The following is an 18,781-nucleotide window of genomic DNA, read 5'->3' as shown; positions in this document are numbered from 1 at the left end:
AGTCTACTAGATAATGATTAATGATTTTTCCAAAAGTAGAAACTAAAGTTACATATAAATATGAAATACACATTATTCTTTTCAAAACAAAAGTAAAACAAATAATGCTCAAATAAAAAGAAAGTAAACAATGTAGATAAAATAAAAAAATTCTTAAATAAAAGTTAAAATTCATGTGTCTATGTAGTGACTAGTCAATAAAATAGTTTTAAAGTAATTTAAAAGAACTTTTTAAATAATTAAAATAGGTGTCTGTCTTTTTTCTATCTATGTGTGTTTGTAGTAGTTTATATAGATAAGAAAATTTAATATTTATGTAAAAAAATAAAATAACTCTTCAAAATAAAAGTAAGAATTTATTTTTCATTATATATATTCTTTCGATTTTGGCTTCCCTTTTCTAAGAATTACTAAATCTCTTATTCACTATAATGGAATGTGGAAATCATACATCTACAGTAAATAATTTGTCTTCTTGTTATATAGATTTTCAAAAATGAAAAAAAATAGTTCAAATAAAAATAAAGTAATAAAAAAAGTTACATATTTTAGTAAATAAAATAATATTTAGAACTATTGAAACTAGCATAGATATCTATGGGCATCTTCTAGAAGCATCTTTAGACTAATATCTACTGTCTTCTTTTAGATAGATATCTTAGATATCTTAAATATATCTATTGCTATTATTTCCTCCCTTAATTAATATTTTATTTGGCACTTTCTACTCTGTTTTTCTTCCTTTTGCAGGTGGAGATTTTGTTAAAGTCTACACTTGTAAAGACATTTGCAAGTTGCAACCTTAATGGGAGACATTTGTGATAATGTAAATGTTGCCTCAACAAAATTAGAGCATTTTGCCCACTTAGAGGAGAAAGGTTTAATTAGCTCCACAGATTCTCATGGCGAGAGTTGTGTGTTTAGTTCTGATGGTTGCTCTGAAAACATTTGTGACTTGGACCCAAAGGGCCTTTCGGCTGGAAACAATGTATCTACAAGTACAAGTGAAACAAAACATTCTCCTTTAAAAGTTGGAAAGAAGCCTCTTATTGCAAGTGTTTATAGATCAGATGTAATCCAAAGTAGATCAGAAGAGGGTGTGTTTGGAATGGTAACTAGAGTTGCAGGTGATTCAGACTCCTCAAATTCTGATAATAAAGAAGAAGATGATGTTGAGTCTGTTTCAGGGGATCATGCTCGGGTAGTTTGGTCAAATCTTGTTGAGACAACTAAGAAACTTAAAGATCTTATTGTTGTTGATAGGAGCTTTATGCATGGTGACATTGTTGCATCTATTTCAGATCCAAAAGGACAGACAAGTACAGTAGTTAGCATTGACCTTTTTGTTGACTTGAAGATGTCGTCTAGAGAAATTAAAACATATGTCCCTAGCAAGAAGTTGAAATGGATAAAAGCCTCCACAGAAGAAGATTATGTACTTCATGATTCTTGGTTGGGCCAGGTTTATGAGGTTGTAGATAATGTCACAGTTTTGTTTGATGATGGTTCAAAGTGTAAAGTAATGAGGGCAGACCCTGAGCACCTTATGTCAGTTTCAAAGAATGTTTTTGAAAATACAATCTTTCCTTATTATCCAGGTCAGCATGTACGGGGTACTTCTTCAATTGTTTTCAAAAGTGCTAGATGGCTCCGAGGTACATGGAAGGCGTCTTGTATGGAGGGTACAGTCAGTAATGTTGAGGGGGGTTCAGTATATTTTTACTGGATTGCTCTAGCGAGTCCTGCATCTACTATGAGTTCAACAAATGTCCCTACAAATATGCAAGACCCTAAACATTTAAAGCTTTTGTCTTGTTTTTCATATGCTAATTGGCAACTAGCTGATTGGTGTTTCCTCCCAACATCTGGAAGGAAATTAGGCATAACTTTCCCTGTCAAGCAAGATGCCTTACTAGATAAAGACACATAACTAACAGCAGACTGTGACACGTTGCCTTCTTTTAATTCATCTTCCCCTACTACTTCATAGTAAGGTAAATATATTATATCTTATTCAACACCGGATTATACCTTATTCATCATATCCTTAGGCTTACCAGGTGGTGAATCATTTAAAATCTTCTTAAGGCTAGTGAGGACTTACTCAAGTCCACATCCAAAGAGAAAGAGGTAATATCTTTGACCACTATAGGTTTGGCACCATACCTGCACAGGATTGTTGTAAGCGCATAGTGAAACATGATAAAAAAATTCCTAAGAAAGATGATGTTTTTGAATTAGCACTGCTTATTGTGAACAGAAAGACAAAGGCTGATGTACTTTGGCAAGATGGCACAAAGTCATTCGGAGTTGATTCAAAGGTCTTGTTTGCTATTTATAATCTTGGTGAGCATGATTTCCGGCCTGAGCAGTATGTGCTAGAGAAGGGTTCCGATGAGGATGGTGAAGATTCCCAAACTAGGCGCGTAGGAGTTGTAAAAACTGTGGATTCAAAAGAACGTACTGCCCTAGTGAGGTGGTAGAAAACTGTGTCTCGACTAGAGGATCCTTGAGAGTTTGACAATGAAGAGATAGTGAGTGTTTATGACCTAGTTGGGCATCCAGATTACAATTATTTTATTGGGGACATTGTGATACGACTTCCCCCTATAGAAGAGGTATCATAGGCATTTGATGCTATTAAAATGTTAGTTGATGAAAAAGAATGTGAAATTGAGGCAATTATTGATAAAGATTGTGAGATTGAATTAAAATGTGGGGAGTGTGTTAAATCAGATCCATCCTCAGAGCAAAAAAGTTTGAAAAAGAGAGAAAAGGGTGAACTTGGTTTTGATTTTGAGGATCACATTGGTGATGATAAAGAAATTGACTTTCAGATGAAATGTGTAAGTGATACCAAAAGTATGGATGCTTCTTTGCAGCAAGGGGATTCAACAAGGCGTCGCAAGGCTAAGGTTGATGCAAAGGTTGAAGATATGGATTTCTCGTGGATTGGGAATATTATAGGTGTTAGAGATGGGGAAATTGAAGTGATGTGGGCAGATGGAACAGTTACAAAGGTAAGCACTCTCTTGTTTTTCTTGTATCTATTATGAGGTTAAATCCTTTTTTAATATCTCTTCTGAGATTTGCTTCATATCATCGCAATGAGTAGTGTCTAATGCTTTGTTGTGAAATTTTTATGGGTTTTCTGGTTGACTTTATTCTATTTTTGCCGTCATATTTTAGGCCAAAACATTTTTCACAAAATGTGTAAATAGTAGAGAATTCTAACTTTAGGTGGGATTACCAGTTTTGCAACTCATATCAATTTGCAAAGTATTAAATTTTAATTTTTTTCTGTAGATAAAGAATTGGGACACTTTCTTTCTATTTAATGTTGCCACATACTGGTGAAGAAAAGCCATTAGTCACTTAAACTTCATCCAAATGATATCCAAAATAGAAACTAAGATGACCGCTAGGTTGTTCTTATTAAGAAGATGCTAGAAATCCTTTTGATTGAATGAACTATGTGTTCGAGAGTGGGTTTGTTTCTCAACACTGAACCAATCAAACTTTATTGATAATTAACGATATTGATAATCTCTTTATCAGTCATAAAACTGGCCATCCATCGTCTTTACGATAGTATGTCCAAGCTTGACATATGTTGTGCTTATATCAGGATGTCATAGTTGTACATTTGTCATTGTTTTTGCAAGAAAAGCCCTATATGAACCTGGTTGGATGTCCTGGACCATCATAATAGGGTGTCCTAATTTGATTTCCTCCATCTTTATACATGGAAGGCCTAATATCTTCCATCTTCAAGAACCTTTTGACATTCTCCATTTTCTCAACATGAAATCTTATATATGAGTTGGACATCTCGTCTCTTCCCTACTTACCGCTCCTTGCTACAAATTCCTATTAGACATCCCACATTAGCTTCTCCACTTTTATGTCTTTACCAAAATTTCTTGTTCCACGTGTCTTCTCCCTTGGTGGACTTGAGGATAACTAGGAAAGGAGAGTTGTTATGAATGGTAGGCTGCAAATCAATGGGGAAATAGATGACTTTGAGGGAAAAGGAGAAGCAATGCTTTTAAGCTCCGGTAGATTTCAAAATTGTATTACTAAGTGCTTCATGTGGAGTTCCTCTATATAACAAGCATAATTTACATATGGGCATTTTGATTTAAAGATATACATATGGGTGTGTGATTTTTATTTGTTTAATTAATTTCTTGTATTTTGCAGGTTGGACCGCAAGCAATTTTTGTAGTTGGTAGGGATGATGATATGGAGTCAACTCAAAGTAGTTTCGATGAGGATGATAATGATGATGCTCCAAGCTGGGAAACTGTTGATGATAATATGATGGCTACATTTGATGCCGATGAGCAGCAGGTATGATAAATTCTTAAAATAAGGCTCTGCGATGCTTGGTTTATAGGATGCCCTTTTTGAGTATGTTTTTTATAACCATAGTTCTCTGCATTTTTCAATCAGTTGGAGCAAAGCGTAGAATCTGCAATGGACCAGGCTACAGATGTTGCACATGCTTCAAATGAAAACTTGCACAAAATTAGTGATACCAACACATCAGTATTGCGAGCTTTTGGATTTGTTGCCAGGTTTGCCACTGGTTTTCTTGGATTCCGAGGTTCTAAGAATTCATCAGACGCATTGGATCCAAGTTCTCAAGAGCAAGCTATGCAGAAACATGGAATTGCAAAGAACACTGACAGGACAGAGGGTAGTGGCATTGAAGGAGACCAACTTACAAGAGATTTGAATTGTCATCTGGAACCTGGTGGTGATTCCATACACATTAAAGATGGTTTGACTTCTTTGCCAGCAACTGCAGACTTAGGTGATAAAATGGACTCAGAGTGTGGTGACCACAACAATGTGGAAGGCACACAAGATGGCCAAGATCAAACGAAAGTTTCTACTGAAGATGATTTGACAAGGAGCATACCTATTGATATTAAACAAAATTTACAAGAAATGAACAGCTTAGCTATTTCTATTAATGATGGCCAGAACTTGTTTAAACACTTTGACAGTGTTCAAGACCCTGCAGACCACTACTTTGTCAATGAAATTGCCCAGGTATTTTGTGTGCGATCTGCAGTTTAATATGATTGTCTTGTTTGTTCAGGTTGAAATGAATGTGAAAGTAAATTTTACTATAATAAAAAAATTTATCTTTTCATATACTCTGACAGAATTGCAATGATAGAAAGTGGTCGAAGAAAGTTCAGCAAGAGTGGAGTCTTCTTGAAAAAAATTTACCTGGTAAGCGTTGATTCAATTTTCCTTTAGCAGACTAAACTATTTGAGCTGAATCAACGAACTCGATTTTATGGTTGATCAGAGAGCATTTATGTTGGAGTCTATGAGGATCGAATAGATTTACTCAGGGCTGTGATTATTGGAGCTAGTGGAACTCCTTATCAAGATGGTCTTTTTTTCTTTGATATTTATCTTCCGTCTAAATACCCTCAAGCACCACCAGTAAGTACTTTTTAACATTTCAGAATGGGTCTAGCTTTCTAATTGGAAGTATCTAAGTTTATTTTGTGTTGAGTTTTGTATAATTCGTAGCTCTAAATTTACCAGGCAGTGTACTACCATTCTCGTGGGTTGAGATTGAATCCCAATTTATATGAAAGTGGAAAAGTCTGCTTAAGTCTTCTAAACACATGGATTGGCAGAGGAAATGAAATCTGGGATCCGACATCTTCAAGCATTCTACAAGTCCTTGTTTCACTTCAGGGTCTTGTATTGAATGCAAGACCGTACTTCAATGAGGCAGGATATGATAAGCAAGTTGGCACAACTATGAAGGAGAAAAAAATTCTCTTGCTTACAATGAGAATTCATTTTTATTGACGTGCAAGCTAATGTTATATCTTCTCCACAGACCTCCGCAGGTAAGACTTCTTGTATAAGAATTAAAACGGTTTTTTGCACTTGGAGAGTGCTGTTGATGTTTATTAAACTTTTTCTGTATCTGCAGCATTTTGAAAACTTTATTAAAGATCACTTTCGTAGACGTGTTCATTCCATTCTTTGTGCATGCGGTGCCTTTATGAACGGAGCTGAGGTTGGATCTCTCTCAGAAGTACTGTTGAAGTCTGACCAAGTTTCTCAGAACAACAGTTCAGTTGGTTTCAGATTTATGTTAGACAAGATTATTCCTAAATTAAAATCAGCATTTGATGAACTGGGTAGAAATGATGATTGATGTTTCCTACCAACCATAAGATATGACACGTATCTAATGTTACAGTTAAAATGTGAATAACTACAGAAATGGCCAGTCATATGCTGGCTTGTATCTCTTTTGCAAGTTGAACTGCAGTTCGTGATTTGTTTCTGTTGGCTCTTGCTTTCTTGATTTGTAAAGTTGTAGAATAGTTGAAAGTGTAAACAATGCTAAATATGTTGTGGCGACAGAAGCCACATTGATCAACATTTAATGAATAAGCGCCAGATTTCGCCATTTGAGTTGAACTGCCCAATGGGTTGTTCTTGTTGGCTGGAATGCTGAAAGGGTAGTTATTTTGTGGCGGAATGACAAATTTGACGGTTCTTGGTTGACCCACAACTCATAGTTTTTGGCTTCGTGCTTGAAGAAAGCATGTTTGTTATTTATACTGATGGCCCAACGCTAGATTTCTCAAGCTATATTGATGTTTCCGCATCTAGAATTCTCGTGCTATATTTTATTATAGGTGTGTGATCTTCGTACCGATGCTAAATAATGGAGGCAAGATTCAGGAGGTTTTTAGTAACAATGCAAATGAATGTGGAGAACCATGGTTTTGGAGCAAACCTTATGAGTGATATTTGTGAATTTGGTTAATGTTGTTTTATTATTTAGATTTATCTGAGTTACATTTCAATGTGTATGGAAGCATGTTACCAATAATTTACATTTCATTGTGTATGGAAGGATGTTACCAATAATTTACATTTGAGTAAGAGTATTATATCACTAATCAGAAATTGTACACCTTCATTATCCAGACACTTTCTATTCCTTGGCTCCTCTTTTTTAATAAATTGTTTAGTGGAGATAATGCGTCTGTGAGATAATGTTTTGTCTGTGACCAGCATTCTCTTTGTTTCATGGTCATCCGTGCAAGGAACCATGTACTCCCACACAGCTGGCACATATCATGAGTCACAGGCCAAGATGCACTCTCTCACGACCCTAACAATTTGTTTTGTTATTACTTGTTTATTCCAGTTCTAGGAATCTGGTGATGATAGACTTCCTAATATATGGGAAATGATTGCCTTGAAGGAAAAATGGCTGGATCTTTTACTAGTTAAGCGAAAAGATGTAGCTACAATGGCAGGAAAGAGTGGATTATTATGTTGTGAGCATGCTCACAAAATTCCCTATAACTGACATAATATTTTATAATATGCATTGTACCCGGCATAGTTCACTACCTTTTGAAATCTAAAAATAAAACAAACACTGAAAATAATTAGAGCAGAGAAGAGCGCAACGTGGAAAGATAAACATAACAAAGTTCAATGTATACATGTTAGTAACATCAAATGTTTTTAAAATTGAATCCTGCAATAGCCTTGCGGAATCTGTAGGGGTCTGGGCGACACCGACTCCACAGTGGTCATGCAGGGAGAAATTAAATGTCTAATGTTATAGAATATTGTCAAAAGACTAAAATATTCTTTCCTTGCCATGCATACTCTATTCTCTAACTATTAAGAATTCTTGGAAGTTTAAGAATTCTTGCGTGAAAACTTCCATACAAAATAAGTGTTGTTTTCTGTGTTTGGTAAACCTATCCATTTTAAATTTTGGTTTTACATCAAAATTAAAAAATTTCAATTATATATATACACACATACAGGATAGTTTTTAGATTCGATTTTATTTCCATTCAACATTTCTGATCGCAATCTTCTTTCTAAGACGAAATACTGAATGATAAATGCAATTTAATCTTGAAATTATCTTACCAATATTACAGACTAGATGAAACACTGTATGATAAAGAATTTTGAATGAAAAATAAACACAATCAAATCTCAAAATTGTCTTATCAATATTAACGTGGACTGTGGAAAAATTTATGTGAACTATTATACATATTCATATATAATTTACTATTTAGTAATAGTAATTCAATTGTATAACCGAGCAAAAAAAAATAGTAATTCAATTGTATAGGTTTTTTTTGCATCAATACAATTTGGATCATATTCTGATTTATTATCAAGACGAGGAATGAACCATTATGATTGATGGATCATTAAATGTGATCTGAAACATGTTGACAAAAATAATACAATTCAATTAAAAAACTTTTTGTTATTTTCAAAGACTTAATTATAATTATTGTATAATTAATTGTACATATAATGAACTCACTCACTTTCCCTTGAGCATGAGGATTGAAAGCATGATGTATTTTCCTGTTAAAGGGTAAATACATCATATTTTTTTATATACCATTTAGATAGTCGAGTCAATGTGAACCATAGAAAGTGGGGCCTTTGTTGTGTTCCACCTCTTTGTCATAATAGGCTTGATATGCTTGTCGTTGAAATTTAATTCAAGCTCCTTGATATGAGTTGCTTGCCTAATTTGGTTAATGTCATGTCTCGTTTCTAGTCAATCTTAGTCTTTACATATTAGGTTTATACTTTTGCCTTTGTTGTTTCCATTTGGTGTATGTTTTCTCTTCTTGAGTCTGTCTTCTTCTAACTGCACTCTTCCCTTTTGTTAGAGTGTTAGATTTCTCTATTCTATCATGTCTTCCACTTGTCCCCCACCTTGCCACTATATTTGGACTTTTACTTATCCTTACGAGCATGCGTCTTTCATGACCCTTAATGTCTCAAATTGTAGTGTGTTTGGTGCCATGGTCGACCCTTCATCTTGGATGTTTATTCCCATGTTTTGGTTTCTCCCTTAACTTCCAATGCATGTTGGATTGTTTCCAATAGTTCTATTTTAGAAAGTGGAATATTTTCTAATCATGTTCATATTTAAAGTTGTCAATGTGCTTGTTAGTTGACATGTTAATTTTGTGGATGATAACAAAGTGAGTTTTTCTGTACAAGATAACTATAAGGAATTAGAGGATCATGAGATTTTAGATTTATTCGATGTCAAGTTTTGGATTCAAACAAAACATTCATAAGTTTCATTGTTTTATTAAAAAATACATGTTATGAAACTATTTTTATGTAATCCCATGAGAGAAAAGCATCATTGAAAGATCAAAGGCATACCACAAGATAACACGAGATATACACTAAGAAAACTTTCAAGAGGGAAAAACCCAACTTCCAAAAGTATTCACACTCAATGTATCATTCAGTGATAAAAACATTACCATACATTTACAAAGTCTCCATAAATGCTTTTGAAACAACAAGCTCCTTCAATGCAACCTCCATGTATCCAAGCATGTACCCACACACCCCATGCAACACATGCACTCTTGAGAAGAGAGCTCAATACAATGACAACAAAACCAAACAATGACCTAGCCAACCTCAACCACTAAACATATGCTTGCTTTTATAGAATCAAGCTTACACAAAACAACCAAGTGGTAAGATGAAACCATGGGTACACAAAATCATTGACCTTGAATTTATTTTTAATACTAAGTTTCTTAATATTAAATATGTTTTCCATGTGCAACCCACATGCATCTCCTAAGGACCTATGCAATATGCATTACCTTTGATCCTAGTGAGACTATTGAAACACCCGATGGCCCACTATAAGTCTATATATCACCTGAAAAGATCAAAGACATACTCTCACAAGCGGTTCTCATTGATGATTGATCCAACATGTGTGGTGAATGTAATAACTTAAGAATATCTTTATACTTTACAATTGCATTAAGTAACATATTGATATGATAAATTTGATTTAGTGGTTAAGATCTTTGATGGTTTCTCTTGTCCTACTATAGGTTCTATTACTCTTCCCATTAAGGTTGGTACTAAGTGCTTAGATGTCCTTTTTGCTATCATTCCTAAATCCTACATCAGATCAATTTTGTGTGAAGTTGGGACATCCTTGCCCTTGGTTCTCTTCCATGAAAGCGATCCCATCTACCCTTCATAAATGTCTTAAATTTCTTCATTATGACAAAATCTCAAATATAAATCATAGCATGTACCTAGTACCAACCCACACATGCACTAGTTCAAACAACAAGTAAGTTGGACTTTTAGTTTTAATTCACTTGTTTTTTGCAAGATAAACATCTTTTTTATATATATTTATAAAATTATAACCAACCATAATCAATATGCAAACAATTAATGGAAGAAACTGAATTTTATTTTTATATATTAAATATAGAGGAAGAAGCATTACATAAAAAAGATCACAGTATTAAATTTATTTCCATTGTTTAACAAAATATTGAAATAACATAGCTCATAGACAAAAAACATTTGAAAAACTTTGATTAATAAAAATGAAATAGAAAGCTTTTTTTGTATCCATAAGACTCTAAGAGGCAAACTGAAACAAACTGGAATTTGAAAAATTATCATTAATATTTATGCTTTGGAAATTTACAATTTTTACATGTCTGAGACTTGAGTCCCTCAAAAAATTTAAAGCCAAAATGTGTGAGCCACTGAGCCTGTGAGGTTTCGAGGACATAGGCAAAAAAAAAACTACAAGGGGGTCGGGGCTAGAGCACATGTAGTGGATGGTTTACCCTAAGAATCTGGTCCTCCTTCAATGTAGAATTCTTCAGACAACATAAGCTGAGAGAATTCTTCAAGCCACATGTAGTTTGGAATGTCGTCCAGGAGCAACCATTTCCAGAGAAAGTCCTTGTCAATCTATGCCCATTTCTTGTGACGCGTCAACTTCTCCGCATTTAGGTTTAGAAGAAACAGTTGCCTGGCCACTGGCACTGTTTGGTCAGGGATGAGAAGCTTGGATAATTCACTCGCCTAAGGGATCCCCACCCCTACTTCTACAAGGATGACAAAATTAATATCATCTCCAAGGAAGTCTTCTTTAAACACCTTCCTCAATAGCATCAACATATCTACCTTGTCTCCTCCGAGGTCCAGAAGATACACCAAGTACAGGGATGTAATGTCTATGTTAACACGGTATCTATTTTTGTTTCGCAGAAAGTCTCTGCCCAACACCATACGTATAGTCTCATTGGTGAATGACCCAACCTCCTTATAGACTAATTGGAGGGTTGGGTCTCCAACGGATGGGAGTGTCCATCTTGAGAAATCTACCAAATTAAACAACCCGAGCCTATAAACCTAACCCAAAGGCAGAATTTAAATACCGCGAGCTTCGATGATTTATCTACCAAATGGAAAAGGCTAATTAAAGATGAAAGAAGCATGTATCATTTATAAATAGTTGAAGCTCTTGATTGTAATAATTACTTCTCTAACCGTATTAATTGCTTAAAAAATTTTAAAATATTTCATATCTCTACAAATCTTTCCCATAAATGCACTAGTGTGTGAAATTGGAAACATCTATAAACCAATACCAAGTTGGCAAGTACCACATTGGAAGTCATGGGGACAAAGTGGATTGCAGCTAGTGACTAGATATATATAAAATGATCGAAATTATCGATTGTGACATTTGATATGTGTCTATTGAATCCAATTCTGTTCTAGGCACTTTCTAGTGAGCTATGTTCTCTTCAAAAAATTGGGCCTAAATAAAACTTCATCCATTGATCTATGGTCATCGAACGGTTTAAAATCATTGATGGATTTTAGGTATTTGTCACGCTTCATGTGTCAAAGAGGTCACGCTTATTGAGACATCATGCAGAGTCTGGACTCAATGTGATATACTGATGTGATGTGATGTGATGTGTCTTGTCTATTAAAGACAATGAATTCATGAAGTCGCCAATAAATTATATATTTTTCCATAAATAACAAAATATTTGCCAAAACAAATTAAATACTTTTCAAGCGGTGGATAAAAATCGCTAATACATTTAAATAATTTTTCCTTCGGAGTAAAATTTTTTCGTCCATACAATTATATATTTGTTCCTTTTAACAAAAATTATTCTCCTCCTACAATATATATTTTCCCCATAGAACAAGGTATTATTCGCCAGAAATTTATGGAATTTTCGTACCCTAGAAAAATATCGCCAATACAAAATAATTTTTTTCCCTATTTTGAAAATAAATTTCTCCATCAATATGAAAATTTCCCCAAAAAAATAATGTCTGATTTGGTAGGATTTTACACTTTTGCTCGAGGGGTGGTTTTTTAAAGCTATCCCTGGTATACTACATATTCAGTCACATAATTTACTGCGTATATTCACTCACCACCTTATAATAAATGCAACTTGTATAATTTAACGATCAATAACATATATACATTCTAGAATTGTATTATTACCATATTCAAGTCGGCCTAGAATTAATTTACATCATCTAAGATTCACCATGTCGGCCAAGGATAAATATTTAATTCAAAACAATATGAAATGTGTAGTTAGCTCAGCCCGAAATAAAATGTGTTAACACAAGATTAAGAACATCCAATGCACATTCAAAGATAAGCTTAGTTGGTTCCATTTTACCTTCATATGCTTCCTCTAGTTGTCACATGTTTATTTTCTCTAGTACATCCAATAGAAACTCTTGCACAATCAAGAAACTAACATAGTGTGCACTCTACCATTTCTATTTTTTTGCTTCTAGAGAAAATATTTGAAACTTGAATATAATGTTCTTTATGTGTAGCCTTAACTTAACTTCTGAATTGTAAGAAAACCAACGAACTATGGTAGAATGCTAGTATTGAAAATAACAATAGTGTAACTTGGTATAATTGCCACCACTAAGCTGCAAACATTAGAAATTTAATGTAGACACTTACAAAATGTGTAAGATGTATTAAAAAGTAGTTGATTTTGACATGAATTCCTTTTGTTGCTTTTATAAGAATAACAGTAACATTGTTCAACTAACATTTTGTTTTGACAACAATGATAGTATTTGTCCAACAAAATTTGTTCAACAAACTCAAGACAACCTTTGATATTTTCCTCATACTTCCTTGGCATCAAACATCTTCTAAAATAATCCTTAACATCAATGACAACACTATGTTCAATAGATATATCACCTCTATAAATAAGAGTTATCAAAAGACCCTTACAACTCTACTCTAACATAATAAAAATTTGTTGCACGATATTTTGTAGGCTTTATTTAATCATACAACCTACTAGAAGATCAAATTGTTCTACAATCATGACATCTTATACAAACAAGATCTCATGGAACTTCCAAATAAAATGTGGACCAATGAGAAAATACAATTGATGTTTTAAGTGGTTCTATAGCCAATTCCATTAGTCAATAGTGCTAATTAAAAAGTGTTAAATTTAGGCATTGCCAAATCTAATTCCCAATGCTATGTGACATCTCCACAAGCTATCATTTCTAAAATAGAATCCATTATCATTGAGAGTAGAGGCCTCAAAGTCTTAAGATTGAAATGAAACTTAAAATAACAAAGGTTCTCCGAAAAAAAAAAAGGATGGTGATGGAGACATCAAAATAGATAGCAATGAATGATATAGAGATCCCAATCTATGTATTTACTGACATAACCCATATCAATTTAGTAAACTGAATTAAATGTTTTATGCAAAGAACATGAATTCTTTAAATAACCCACCTTCAAAATGCTCCAAAATCTAGATTGTAATCACTAGAATAAAAAAAAAAGGACAATCATAACCCATCTACATTGGAAATCTCAAACAGATAAAATAACCTCGCTTCTTCCTCAATGACTATAGCCATTAATATCTGTCAATTCCATATTGTGGAACCTATAAATGACTGGAGTTCAGGAACAAACGGAATTTGGTTTTCCAAATAATCCCATTCTATAATTGTTTTATGGAAATCGTGAAAAATCCACTCGAATGCAGCGAAAGAAAATTATTTTGTATCTGCCCCATTTGTCTTTCGATCTCTCTTCTTTTTGGCTCCACCCTTTTTCTCAACCTGGTTCTTCTCAGCACCACCCTTCTTTACTGCCTCTCTCTCTTTGAGATATTCCTTTGCATAGTTTCCTATTTGCGCCCTAGCCTGTCGAACCTCCTTTTCACACATTGCACTCCACATGAGGAAGGGACGTAAGGGTGGGATGAATTCCGCCACATGTAGCCAGCCACTCACCTCCTGGTGCAACAAACTCTTAGCTCTGTACTTGTACTCTACTCGCAAGAATTCATCTCTAAGCATTATGCACACATTCTAAAGGAATTTAGGGTCCTTGACCTTGAATACATTTCCCAGTCTCTCATTCAAGATCTTCCCCCAAAAGGCTACCATTTGCTTCGTAGTGTGAAGAGATAAGTTTGCCTATATCTTGTGTTCTCGTCACCCTCTTTATCAAATTGTACGATATTTCTAGATTGAATGATTCTTGTGAGCTAACAAGGTGGTTTTATCTTGCTCCACACACTTCCACTACCTAGGGGAGAACAACACAATTAATGAGAGCCATTGGTGTTCTACTCTCACTTGAGCGGACCTCCTTCCCTTACCGCCACCTCCTTCAATTCCAATCCTTGAACTTCCTCCCAAATCTCTTTATCAATATACTTTAATAAATTCACCACCCACTTGGATAAACAGTCCACCATCTCAATGCTCGCAAACCAAACCAAAAAATTACCTAGCCAACCTCAACCACTAAACATGTGCTTGCTTTTATAGAATCAAGTTTACACAAAACAACCATGTGGTAAGATGAAACCATGGGTACACAAAACCATTGACATTGCATTTATTTTTAATACTAAGTTTCTTAATATTAAATATGTTTTCCTTGTGCAACCCACATGCATCTCCTAAGGACCTATGCAATATGCATTACCTTTGATCCTAGTTAGACTATTGAAACACCCGATGGCCCACTATAAGTCTATATATCACCTAAAAAGATCAAAGACATACTCTCACAAGGCGTTCTCATTGATGATTGATCCAACATGTGTGGTGAATGTAATAACTTAAGAATATCTTTATACTTTACAATTGCATTAAGTAACATATTGATATGATAAATTTGATTTAGTGGTTAAGATCTTTGATGGTTTCTCTTGTCCTACTATAGGTTCTATTACTCTTCCCATTAAGGTTGGTACTAAGTGCTTAGATGTCCTTTTTGCTATCATTCCTAAATCCTACATCAGATCAATTTTGTGTGAAGTTGGGACATCCTTGCCCTTGGTTCTCTTCCATGAAAGTGATCCCATCTACCCTTCATAAATGTCTTAAATTTCTTCATTATGACAAAATCTCAAATATAAATCATAGCGTGTACCTAGTACCAACCTAGACATGCACTAGTTCAAACAAGAAGTAAGTTGGACTTTTAGTTTTAATTCACTTGTTTTTCACAAGATAAACATCTTTTTTATATATATTTATAAAATTATAACCAACCATAATCAATGTACAAACAATTAATGGAACAAACTGAATTTTATTTTTATATATTAAATATAGATGAAGAAGCATTACATAAAAAAGATCACACTATTAAATTTATTTCCATTGTTTAACAAAATATTGAAATAATGTAGCTCATAGACAAAAAGCATTTGAAAAACTTTGATTAATAAAAATGAAATAGAAAGCTTTTTTTGTATCCATAAGACTCTAAGAGGCAAACTGAAACAAACTAGAATTTAAAAAATTATCATTAATATTTATGCTTTGGAAATTTACAATTTTTACATGTTTGAGACTTGAATCCCTCAAAAAAATTTTGGCCAAAATGAGTGAGCCACTGAGCCTGTGAGGTTTCGAGGACATAGGCAAAAACAAAACTACAAGGGGGTCGGGGCTAGAGCACATGTAGTGGATGGTCTACCTTAAGAATCTAGCCCTCCTTCAATGTAGAATTCTTCAGACAACATAAGCTGAGAGAATTCTTCAAGCCACATGTAGTTTGGAATGTCGTCCAGGAGCAACCATTTTGAGAGAAAGTCCTTGTCAATCTGTGCCCATTTCCTGTGACACATGAAATTCTTCGTATTTAGGTTCAGAAGAAACGGTTGCCTAGCCACTAGCACTGTTTGGTCAAGGATGAGAAGCTTGGATAATTCACTCGCCTAAGGGATCCTCACCCCTACTTCTGCAAGGATGACAAAATTAATGTCATATCCAAGGAAGTCTTCTTTAAACACCTTCCTCAACAACATCAACATATCCACCTTGTCTCCTCTGAGGTCCAGAAGAGACGCCAAGAACCGGGATGTTATGTCTATCTTAAAACGATATCTATTTTTGTTTCGCAGAATGTCTCTGTCCAGCACCATTCATACAACCTCATTGGTGAACGACCCAACCTCCTTGCAGACTAATTGGAGGGTTGGGTCTCTAATGGATGGGAGTGTCCATCTTAAGAAATCTACCTAATTAAACAACCCGAGCCTATAAACCTAACCCAGAGGCAGAATTTAAATACCGTGAGCTCCGATGATTTATCTACCAAATGGCAAAGGCTAATTAAAGATGAAAGAAGAAGATATCATATATAAATAGTTGAAGCTCTTGATTGTAATAATTACTTCTCTAACCGTATTAATTGCTTAAAAAATTTTAAAATATTTCGTATCTCTGCAAATCTTTCCCATAAATGCACTAATGTGTGAAATTGGAAACAACTATAAACCAATACCAAGTTGGAAAGTACCACATTGGAAGTCATGGGGACAAAGTGGATTGCAGCTAGTGACTAGATATATATTAAATGATCGAAATTATCGATCGTGACATTTGGCGTTGTGCACTTCATGTCATAACGGTCCCTTGACATTCCCTTGCTACACAACCTACTCCTCATGGACCATGATTTTCTTTCGATGCTCTGTCGAAGTTTATCACATGGGATCGAGAGTTTACAAAACCTCTATGTAGGTTCTATATCTGTGAAATGTTTAGGATGGGCTTGTAGGATATGGTGGACAAAATAATTGTACTAAACCCACCTCGTTACCATGTACGATATATCAATTTTGAGGGTTAGAATGTATTTAGATTATTAGGACCATTAAGTCTTGTATGGAGGTTATGATTATTTAGTGCAAATGGGTGAGTGTATGGTCCTTATGACCCAAATAGGGGCAATAGGTAAAATAAAACATGTTTTTACTTAGTCAAAATCATGAAACATGTGTTTGACTTTTTAATTGGGTTGGTAAAAATGAAAGAAAAATGGATATCTGTTTTGTAAAAAAAAGGATATTTGTTTTTATAAAATAAATATATGTTTCGTAAATCACTTTTGTTTAACTAAACGAATATACATTTTTTAGAAACAAATGTCCATTTTGTAAGTGAGGAAAGCTTTACACTATGGATATTCGTTTCTAAGAAATGGAAAAATGTATATTCATTTTGTAGGTGATAAAAGCTTTATAATTTATGGATACCCATTTCTAAAAAACGCATCCATTTTGCAAAAGTTTTAAAGAAAAAAAATTGCCTTCTCCTTTATCAAAACTGTTGGTGTAAATAATTATTCATCTTGGATATTATTACACCTTACTTAAGTTTACTTAGGAAATGCATTACATAGTAGTTTGGGTATGAAACACTTGGGTGTTTGTGCCACATTGGGATATGTGTGTAGGAGAATTTCCACCTTTTATGGTGTGATCTTGTTGTTACACTCCACATTCAGTGGGTGATCCACCTTATGTGGACTATTATATTGTTTCTCCTACCTACCCAAACCTATTTCCTACCTACCCTTGTTTCTTATTGACCACATGTCATGTTTGTGTGCTCACATATCCATCTAGCCTTGCCTATATAAGCAGGCTCATCTACATTGTATGTAATTGAACGATTGATGATCCAGATGATCAATATTTTCATCTTGATAGAATACAGTTTATTACTATCATCTATTTTATTCTCTCTTATTTGTGCTTTCCATTGCCTCTAGATCTTGGCAAAATCTCACGTGGTGTCAGAGCCATTAGAGTGTCATTGGTTTGCCAATTGAGAGAAATTTGATGCTATTTAGGGTTGTATATTTTTAAGCTTTCTATTGTAGGCTATTATTGAAGCTTGATGGGTAAAATTTGAGGTTACCATTGGATTGAGGAAGTCCAAGAAAGTCAGTTTTTCCTTTTGTTTCATCCAAATCGTATTTCATAGGCCAAATCTAGAGGCATTTGAAGTTTGAAGTAGCGGTGGAAATTTTTTAGAAATTATAATTTTGTAGGCAATTTTCAAATAGTGGTATCTCACTTATCCAGACTCCTTTTTTTGAGTAATTTTTTTTTGTTTTGGGGTAGAATTTTGTGATCTATACAGTGGTGCAGGAGTTTTCTGTTTTTCGGATACAGGGTTTTCGGAAATCCTGAAATACCAATTTTTACAACTTTGGAGGCTTTATTTGGGGTCATACGACCTCCTTTTTAGGTGCCATTTTTTTTTGAAAGTGCTTATTTTTTTGTTTAATTTCATAATCTGCCATTTGTTTACAGTAATTTTGAGTAGAAATTGTAATTTCAGTATTTGGCCATTTTTGGCATATTTGATACTTGCATTTTGCTTGGATCTAAGTTTAGATCACTAGCCGTATTTGTTGAAGTCTCGTAGATCTCATTTTGAGAAGTTGTAAATTAAAATCAGAAGTCCACTTTTCCTTGTTTTGCAAGTGGCCCATTGTATATGCAGTAAGTATAAAGTGCCAAAATCACCATTTTTAGGGGGGGTTTCTTGATTGAGTATTTTGGGGGGTGTCTTG

At 34.2% G+C, this 18,781-nt stretch overlaps 1 pseudogene; it reads left to right on the top strand.

Moving 5' to 3' along the window:
• The first annotated feature begins 805 nt into the window (after window positions 1-805).
• On the top strand, window positions 806-11,403 carry LOC131069147 (probable ubiquitin-conjugating enzyme E2 23; annotated as a pseudogene).
• The last annotated feature ends 7,378 nt before the right edge of the window (window positions 11,404-18,781 follow it).

The sequence above is a fragment of the Cryptomeria japonica genome, chromosome 11 (genome assembly GCF_030272615.1).
Source record: "Cryptomeria japonica chromosome 11, Sugi_1.0, whole genome shotgun sequence".
NCBI lineage: Eukaryota > Viridiplantae > Streptophyta > Pinopsida > Cupressales > Cupressaceae > Cryptomeria > Cryptomeria japonica.
This window is presented reverse-complemented; position numbering and strand designations above follow the sequence as displayed.